Raw genomic sequence first — 9,264 nt, 5'->3', positions numbered from 1 at the left:
GGACAATTAATCCAAAATGTTTTCTGATCTAACCACCGGCCTGCAAGCTCTCATATGAGCTCTCTTACCAATTGCCCTCCTGGGGAGCCATATATCTTTCTTCTCTGTGTGTAACACTATATGTGTATCGCTGCAATGTCTTGAAATTCACTTCGCACCACTGCGCCGTTTTTCCACTTGACTATGATGGTCTCTATCAATGCATAGCCGCACCAACAATCACGATGGCGTCCTCTCCTTGAAATCCATTTGTGTCACTGCGCCGTTTTTTACTTGATCTTATTGCCACCCTTGGTTTTTATTCTTAGAACCACTCACTTACACTTAGGCACTTACCTATTCACCAACAGAATGTGTTTCTTCCTCACCTAGCCACATGCTTGTTGACACCATAATTAAAGCCACTCGCTGTCTCCACCAGGATACAAGCGAACTAGTCCAATAACAACTGCACAATGTCACTATCATTATGCGTGTGAGAAACTCTAATGTACCTTTTTGTCCTCCCTTCCTTCCCTTAGGCTAAAGAGGCTTATAATTTATAAAAGGCAACCATTGTTCTGTCCTGATGATGGACCCCATCATTTAGTAAGGGGGTCCGAAACGTCGTCGACCTACTGTGTACCATATACTTGTGGAATAACTCACTATACAAAATTGTGTAATGGTACCTATAAGAAATTCTCTGCCTAAAATTGGAATTTTGCAGAGACTGTTGATTTTGCCTTACAAGCCCTTTGTGTATGTCTTTGTTTGTGTATTGTCGTGGTTGGGTACAGGCTTGTGCCCCACGAACGTGAATTGTTGAAGGTGTTATTGTGTTTTATAAGCTTTGATTTAAAATATAAACCTTGAGGACCTCTGCCCGGCTGGGCATGTCTTTATTAATATAGAACTGACTGAGTCTATATTCATTTTTCAACCATTCATCTCCTTGCTAGGGACCATTGTTGTTTCCATATGATTAAGTTCCCGAGGTCCCTCGCTGATACCAATTGGGGTCCCCTTGTTGTTTAAAATAGATGCTGCCCAGGCTACAACAGTATTTCATTCATTTCTAAATGGCTTATTGCATTTTGTTTGCTTCAATAGTGTTATTTCATTTCTTTTGTTGTTTGATAAAGGGTGATGAATAATTATTCATATTGTGGCGTTTTCTAAAAGTATCATATTTTATGTAGTAGAATGTATCCAATGTTGACTGTTTCATGTCACATAACTTTACTAGTACAGCCCGATGATGCTCACTTCATACCTTCTTGAGGTTGTTTTTCACTGCCTGAAACCTAACAAACGTGCCCTATCTGGGATGCATGCCAGACTTTCTGCTTATTTTGTCGAAGACAGACTCCACATTAGTCTGTTTGCAAGTTTTTACTTAAAGACTTTTCTGTGCCTTTCAACCGATTAGTCTTTATATGAGGCTCTTATTTTACTTCATACTTAGCCTTTCTTTTTACTTTCTCAAAGGCAGACTTGGTTTGTCTAAGTGCAAATTTAGATTTTTTTAAATATCTTTTTTTTATTTTTTGCATTCAAATAGTACATCCATGAATGTCTAAAGGCGTATTTCACATCGTCATTGCATATGCAGAATAACATCATATATAAATCAGCTTGCCCCATTTACTAGACAATCAATGTTGCAGGGCTAGTCGTTGGTGGTTGCAATAAGTAGTCTAGAATTAATCGAAAGAAAGCACAGCCTAACAATGACATATGCCTGGCCCCACAGTGACAGAGTGTTCACTGTTGACCACTGTCCATCTTGGCAGCCCCTCTGTGTGCGATTCTGAAACACGGCCTAAGTAGCGTCTTTTGAAGTGAAATCTATGTGCCAGTCCAATGCTAATGAGGAGACTGAGAGAGCGCCATGTTATTTTGAAATTGGGTAGGGGTGCATTATAATCCCAAGTAGTCAGCACCCACTTATTTAGAGGACCTTTACTAATGTAGTTTAGAAATGGAACAGTAGGCCGGGGATCAGTGCAATATGAAGTGGAGTGTTTATTAATCATAGATTAATGTAGTGCCTTAATTAGAAAATTTGATGCTGCATAATGTTGCACTCACTGGAGTAGGAATAGTAATTTTTACCCCCACGCTGTCCAACGCTTTCCCTACTGTTGCACTCACTGGATTGTGAATAGTAATTTTTACCCCTACGCTATCCAACGTTTTCCCTACTGTTGCACTCACTGGAGTGGGAATAGTAATTTTTACCCCTACGCTATCCAACGCTTTCCCTACTGTTGCACTCACTGGAGTGGGAATAGAAATTTTTACCCCTACGCTATCCAACGCTTTCCCTACTGTTGCACTCACTGGAGTGGGAATAGTAATGTTTACCCCTACGCTATCCAACGCTTTCTCTACTGTTTCACTCTCTGGAGTGGGAATAGTAATTTTTACCCCCACGCTATCCAACGCTTTTTCTACTGTTGCACTCACTGGAGTGGGAATAGTAATTTTTACCCCTACGCTATCCAACGCTTTCCCTACTGTTGCACTCACTGGAGTGGGAATAGTAATGTTTACCCCTCCGCTATCCAACGCTTTCTCTACTGTTTCACTCTCTGGAGTGGGAATAGTAATTTTTACCCCCACGCTATCCAACGCTTTCCCTACTGTTGCACTCACTGGAGTGTGAATAGTAATTTTTACCCCTACGCTATCCAACGCTTTCCCTACTGTTGCACTCACTGGAGTGGGAATAGTCATTTTTATCCCTATGCGATCCAACGCTTTCCCTACTGTTGCACTCACTGGAGTGGTAATGGTAAATTTTATCCTCCCGCTATCCTATGGTAAAAATATTGTATATTTTTTAATAATATTATGTTAATATATATATATATTTATGTTTAAAAAAATAAAATTGTATGTTTTTTCATAACAAATTATTTATTTAATATTTTAAGGATATTTAAGTATTTTGAAGTATATTTTAGGTAATTATTTTTAATATTTCATTAATTTTCAATTATTTTGAAGACATTTAAAAAAAAATGATGTTTTGACTGACTATATTTTTTTAAACAATATTTTTGATTCAATATTTTTGCACTTACCTGTTTGTAGATAGGAATTCGGTATTTTTGTATTCGATATTTTGTCCTTGATATTTTCGTAATTCTATATTAGTGTAATCGATATTATGTCAGTGATCCGTTTGTAGATGTGACTTGTTCACGGCTGAATGGATTGACTGAATAGCAGTATCTAATGTGGCGATACTTCCGGGCCACATTAATCCTGTGGCGTGAGGTGAAAATTGCAATCTGCTGGGCATACAATTTTGTTTCCACGGTAATCCCGGTATTCTTGTTTCAAAATCTTTCTGCTCGAGTCGCCGATCCGCGTCCTCGCTCCTCACGGCGTCTCTCCTCGAGTCACAAACATACTTTATCAGCAGTCAGTAAAATAGTGTTCAACCTGTGGTGTTAAAGATAAGTAGTGTTCAGATAGTTACGTTGTTTATAGTGGAATCTAGTATTACTGGAGAGTTTACGTGGACAGGACTGTATGTGCTCCCACTCCTTTTCCTTCAGCTCGCAGCCCATCTTGCCCCCCCCCTCAGTATGCTCTCCTCTTTGTCAGGGGGGTGGCAGACGTCGCCTGATGTGACTCATGCAACAAGGATAAAAGTTTGCATCTGCAGCCAAAGTTCAGCAGAACCTGTTGAACGTCATGAGTTGTGGGTTTGGTACAGTTGCCCTCCCACAGGATCTACAGGTAGTGCACCAATGCCCCATAGGTCAAGAACTGTGACTCTAGGAGCATAACTCTTGTAGTCGACCCTCATTGCAGCAGTTTCCCATCATAATAAGTCCCACGTTAGGTTATTCACACATTCTCCGCACAGTAAAATAACCTACTTGAACTGTTCAGATGCCCACCAAGGGGACTGTAGAGGTGTATGCTACGTTTGGTGCCGTTCTCTACAGTGCCCTTTGCCAGCATCAGAGAGCTATGGGCACCAGTTTAGTAGTTTGGGCTCTTGCAGCTGGACGCCCAGCATCAGATCAATAAATGTGCCCTCCCATTGCCTGCCCCATCAGGCCCAATTCAGATAATCCGTGCCCATCCAGCCATTTGAACATCAATAGCTGGGCAGATAGGTTGTTTAGCTCAGAATCGGGGCACTAATGTCTCCCAATTCAGTAGGGTGGTGTAGAGTGGTCAGCAACACCCTATGTCTGTCACCATCCCTCGGTCAAATATGCCCTCCACAGAAATTTAAAATGCAGCAGTTTGTGCCGGTGGTTTCGAGTCACCCGGCGTGTTTGTGCGCAGCACTGACCCCACTGCACATCTGTCAACGGATAACCTAGATCCCAATCCCACACTGTCTGTACACTCATATAACGGCACGGAAGCCGTGCCACTGCCTCCTTGTACATTGGTCCCACCAAGGGGCTCCTACCCTGCCCTAGATAACCCAGGTTAGAATTGAAAAGTCAGGGGGTTCCAAAGGGTAACTGTCCAGGCATGCGCGCAGCGCCCTCTGCACTCTAAGGAACACAAAATGATCCATTGTGGTGGCAGTTCGGAAACAGGGATCCTCAGTACGTGAAAAAATGTGTCCTCCCAGGGTACAAATCGCCAAACGTGACCAAGTGGAATTTGGCTAGTGTGCACTTCACTGGTGCCTCCTGCAGGATGTGAATCCAACTGTTTCCAGCGAGCGGTATTGCCGGGGATAATAATACGTAGGTACCTCCTGCAATACCCCCACATTACCAGTGATACGCTGACCATCTCCCCCATTGAGTTCATCTATGTTGATGGGCCTGCTGGTTTGTTGCATCAGTCTGGCCAGTGTTCTTCCAGGCCGTTCACCCTCCCTATACCGCCGAGCAACAGCATATTTACCCCAAAAATGTGCCTCCTGTTCTGTAGCCTCGCGGAATTCCGTCAGCAATGCCACACCCTTTTGCAGGTCAGGGTGCCAGTATTGGCTGCACTACAATCCAACTCAGTGAGCTGCGCCTCTATCTGCGCAAGCGTGCGACGCAGAGCCCTAAGCACCACAGCATTTTGTTAAATGCACACCCCTCTTGCATAGGCTTTGAATGCCTCCCTTAGGGTGGCCTTAGAGTTCACCGACCAGAAATTGATCATAAAGTATTCTACTATCGCCTCTCCCAGCTCAGTTGCAAAGACAGCATTCCTCAGAGCCATATCCGCACGCGTGTAGATGGGGAATAGACCTCACTCCTATTCCTTCTAGACCTCACGGCTGCCTTCCATACCCTTCCTCCCTCGGTATTAACATCTCGACTGAGGGAGATTGCGGTTCGGGGGGCGGCCCTGGGGCTCCTTTCCTCTTTTCTTGATCATAGAGAGCAAAGGGTGATGCTAGGTCAGTTTCTATCTCCATCCCTGTCTGTGCAATGTGGGGTCCCCCAAGGGTCGGCGCTTAGTCCCACCCTTTTTAACATTTATGTGACCCCCCTTGCCAGACTTATTAGATCTTTTGGGATGGAGGTAGTCTCCTATGCGGATGACACCCAGATCCTCGTCTCTCTCTCTCCCAGTCAGTTACGTCGACTGCCGCCAACTTTAGATCTTGCATGGAGGCAGTCGGCCAATGGATGATTCACAATTCATTGAAACTGAACGGGGAGAAGACTGAGGTGATGGTGTTTGGAGGAAAGGAAGAGATCTGGTCAGCTGAGTGGTGGCCGGACTCACTGGGTGCCTGTCCTGATCCTACCTTCTCAGCCAAAAACCTTGGGGTTATGATCGATCCTATCCTTAGTATGTGCCAACAGGTCAACAGGACTGTATCGAGCTGTTGGGGTATCATCCATATACTAAGGAAAATCAGGCACTATCTTTCTTTGCAGGCAAGAAAGCAACTTGCCGTTGCCCTCCTGGGCTCTCGTCTGGACTATTGCAATGCGCTGTATGCTGGACTGAACAAAAGTCAGCTACAGCGCTTGCAGGTGGTCCAGAACGCAGCAGCCAGATTTGTCCTGGATCTACCACGACGTGCCTCTGCCACCTCTGCTCGGAAGCAGATTCATTGGCTTCCTGTTGTGGACCGTATCCTTTTTAAGACCATGTGCATGGTCTACAAGGCTTTAGCTAAAAATAGCCCTACTGGCATTGGATCTATTTTGTCCCATTACAATCCTGGCAGGAACCTTCGCTCCTCAAACAGACTTCTTCTCTCTGTTCCGCGTATCCGGAAAACCAGATGGGGGGGGGTAAAGCTTTTTCCAATCTGGCCCCTAAGTGGTGGAATGCTCTCCGTCTTGAATTAAGGTCTCTCCCCACCTTACAATCTTTTAGATCTGCCCTAAAGACCCACCTCTTTGTACGCGCGTACCTTTAGTGGTGCTCTGCATTTTTGATCTTTTTTGATAGGCGCCTTGACACCTTCGGGTTTAGTTTGCGCGATACAAATTGCATAATAAATAAATAATAAATATCCGGGAATCACCAAGGACACTCCACCCCCCCTGCTCTAAGTATCCACAATTTTACCATCCCAGGAGAGAGGTCCAATAATGTGTGCTACAGATGAATAACTGCTTCAACCCACACTGCCACTCCACCAGTAGTTCAACCGCGTCCAAGCATAATGTGGTGCAGAGTAATAGGTGTACCGCTCACGGGGCGCACAGTGATACCTCCATGCATCCACCAGGCCAAACTGTTCTATAGTGTCCAACACCACCTGCCGTGTCCTCAGCTTTGTATCCATTGTATGTGCTGTACTATCGAGTTCCGGGTCAAGCAACGGATTTAAATCCCCTCCCAGGTAGATGCTGTCTGCCCCATGCGAGCTATGTGATTGTGAATAGTTTCAAAATACTTGGGATCATCAACATTTGGGGTGTATATATTTACAAATAGCACAGAATGTGCAAGCATAAAACCCTAAACCAGCACATAGCGACTCCCCACATTCCTTTAAACCTCCTCCTTCCAAAAGGGTACCCGTAATGTATCAACACTGCAATTCCTCTAGCTTAGGAACTATATCCTGAAAATTGTTATATACACCCCTGCCCGATGCCAATAATGTCTTAACATTTGCAGCAAAGGTGGGTCTCTTGTAAAACGGCTACATCCACTTGATAGCGCTGCATAGATTTGGTCACCTGTTTGCACTTATGGGTATTGTTTAAACCCCTGACATTCCAAGACATCAGTACCACACGGGCCTCTGCCACAACCATAGCCATGATCTATGTCCAGCGCTTCTGATCCACTGACACCTTGGTCATGCATGCTACACTGTGAATGACAATTGCAATAAAAGCAAACTACATACAAGAACCTACAAACCCAAATACCCCCCCTCCCACCACCCATCCTCCAAACCGAGCTCTGGGGGAAGTCTCCATCAAGTCAAGTCAAGTCAAGTCAGAGAATTTATATAGCGCACTACATACCCAGAGGGTCTCAAGGCGCTTAGGTAGGAGAGGAGGATTACTTGTCAAATATCCACGTTTTAAGTTGCTTTCTAAAGGCTAGGTGGTTCTGGGTAAGGCGAAGGTGGGTGGGGAGTGAGTTCCATGTTTTAGCTGCCAGGTATGAGAAGGATCTGCCTCCCATGGTGGTCTTGTTGATGCGGGGTACAGTGGCGAGGGCTTGGCTGGCAGAACGTAGTTGGCGGGAGGGGGTGTAGAAGGACAGTCGTGAGTTGAGGCATTCTGGTCCGATGTCGTAGAGTGATTTGTGTGCGTGGGTTAGCAGTCGGAAAGTGATCCTCTTATTGACGGGTAGCCAGTGGAGGTCTTTCAGGTGGCCAGAGATGTGTTCGTTACGCGGGATGTCTAATATGATCCTGGCTGAGGCGTTTTGGATTCGTTGGAGTTTCTTCTGGAGTTTAGCGGTAGTACCTGCATAGAGGGTGTTGCCGTAGTCCAGTCGGCTCGTGACCAGAGCATGGGTGACTGTTTTTCTGGTTTCGGTGGGGATCCAGCGAAATGTTTTTTTGAGCATGCGAAGAATGTTGAAGCAGGATGAGGATACGGCGTTGACTTGTCTGTTCATTGAGAGTGAAGAATCCAGGATAACGCCTAGGTTCCGTGCGTGGTCTGTCGGGATGGGTGCTTTTCCGAGGGCTTCCGGCCACCAAGAGTCGTCCCATGAAGAGGGGGATGTACCTAAGATGAGGACTTCTGTTTTATCTGAGTTCAGTTTCAGACGGCTTTGTTTCATCCATTCGGCAACTTCTTTCATTCCTTCGTGTAGGTTGGTTTTGGCGGTGCTGGGGTCATTGGTGAGAGAAAGGATCAGTTGAGTGTCATCCGCGTAGGAGATGATGTTGAGGTTGTGTTGGCGAGCGATGGCCGCAAGGGGGCTCATGTATACGTTGAAGAGGGTGGGACTGAGTGAGGATCCTTGTGGTACTCCACAGATGACTTCAGTGGCCTCGGACTTGAATGGTGGAAGGCGGACTCTTTGGGTTCTTCTGGTGAGGAACGAGGTGATCCATTCAAGTGCTTTTCCTTGTATTCCGATGTTTCTGAGGCGTTGTAAAAGGGTGCTGTGGCAGACTGTGTCGAAGGCTGCAGAGAGGTCGAGGAGGATGAGGGCGACTGTGTCTCCATTGTCCAGTAGAGTTCGAATGTCATCTGTTGCTGCGATGAGGGCGGTCTCAGTGCTGTGTTTTGCTCGGAAGCCAGATTGTGAGGAGTCGAGGGATTTGTTGGCTTCTAGGAAAGCGGAGAGTTGGTTGTTGACAGCTTTCTCGATGACTTTGGCTGGGAAAGGAAGGAGCAATATGGGGGCGATAATTTTTGAGTTCGGTGGGGTCCGCTGTGGGTTTTTTCAGGAGGGCGGTGAGTTCAGCGTGTTTCCAGCTTTCCGGGAAGGTAGCGGAATTGAAGGAGCAGTTGATGACGTCTCGGAGGTGCGGTGCTATTATGGAGTCTGCTTTGTTGAAGATGTGGTGAGGACATGGGTCTGTGGGGGATCCTGAGTGGATAGGCGGATGGTGTCCTCAGTGGAGATTGGGTTCCAATCGTTAAGAGTGTTCAAGAGGGGAGGTTGTTCATCATGTGGTTGGGTGGGTTGGACTCCGGGTTGGTTGTCGAAGCTGTTGTGGATGTCTGCAATTTTGTTGTGGAAGAATAACGCCAGGGAGTTGCAGAGGGCTTGAGAAGGGGTGATGTCGTTGGATTTGGCCGAGGGGTTGGTAAATTCCTTGACGATGTTGAAGAGTTCCTTGCTGTTGTGGGCGTTGTTGTCTAGTCGATCCTTGAATGCTGTTTTCTTGGCCTTTCGGATTAGTTGGTGGTG

This window comes from Lissotriton vulgaris, chromosome 1_2, assembly GCF_964263255.1.
Source record: "Lissotriton vulgaris chromosome 1_2, aLisVul1.2, whole genome shotgun sequence".
NCBI lineage: Eukaryota > Metazoa > Chordata > Amphibia > Caudata > Salamandridae > Lissotriton > Lissotriton vulgaris.
The sequence above is the reverse complement of the archived record's forward strand: the minus strand, read 5'-3'. Positions refer to the sequence as shown.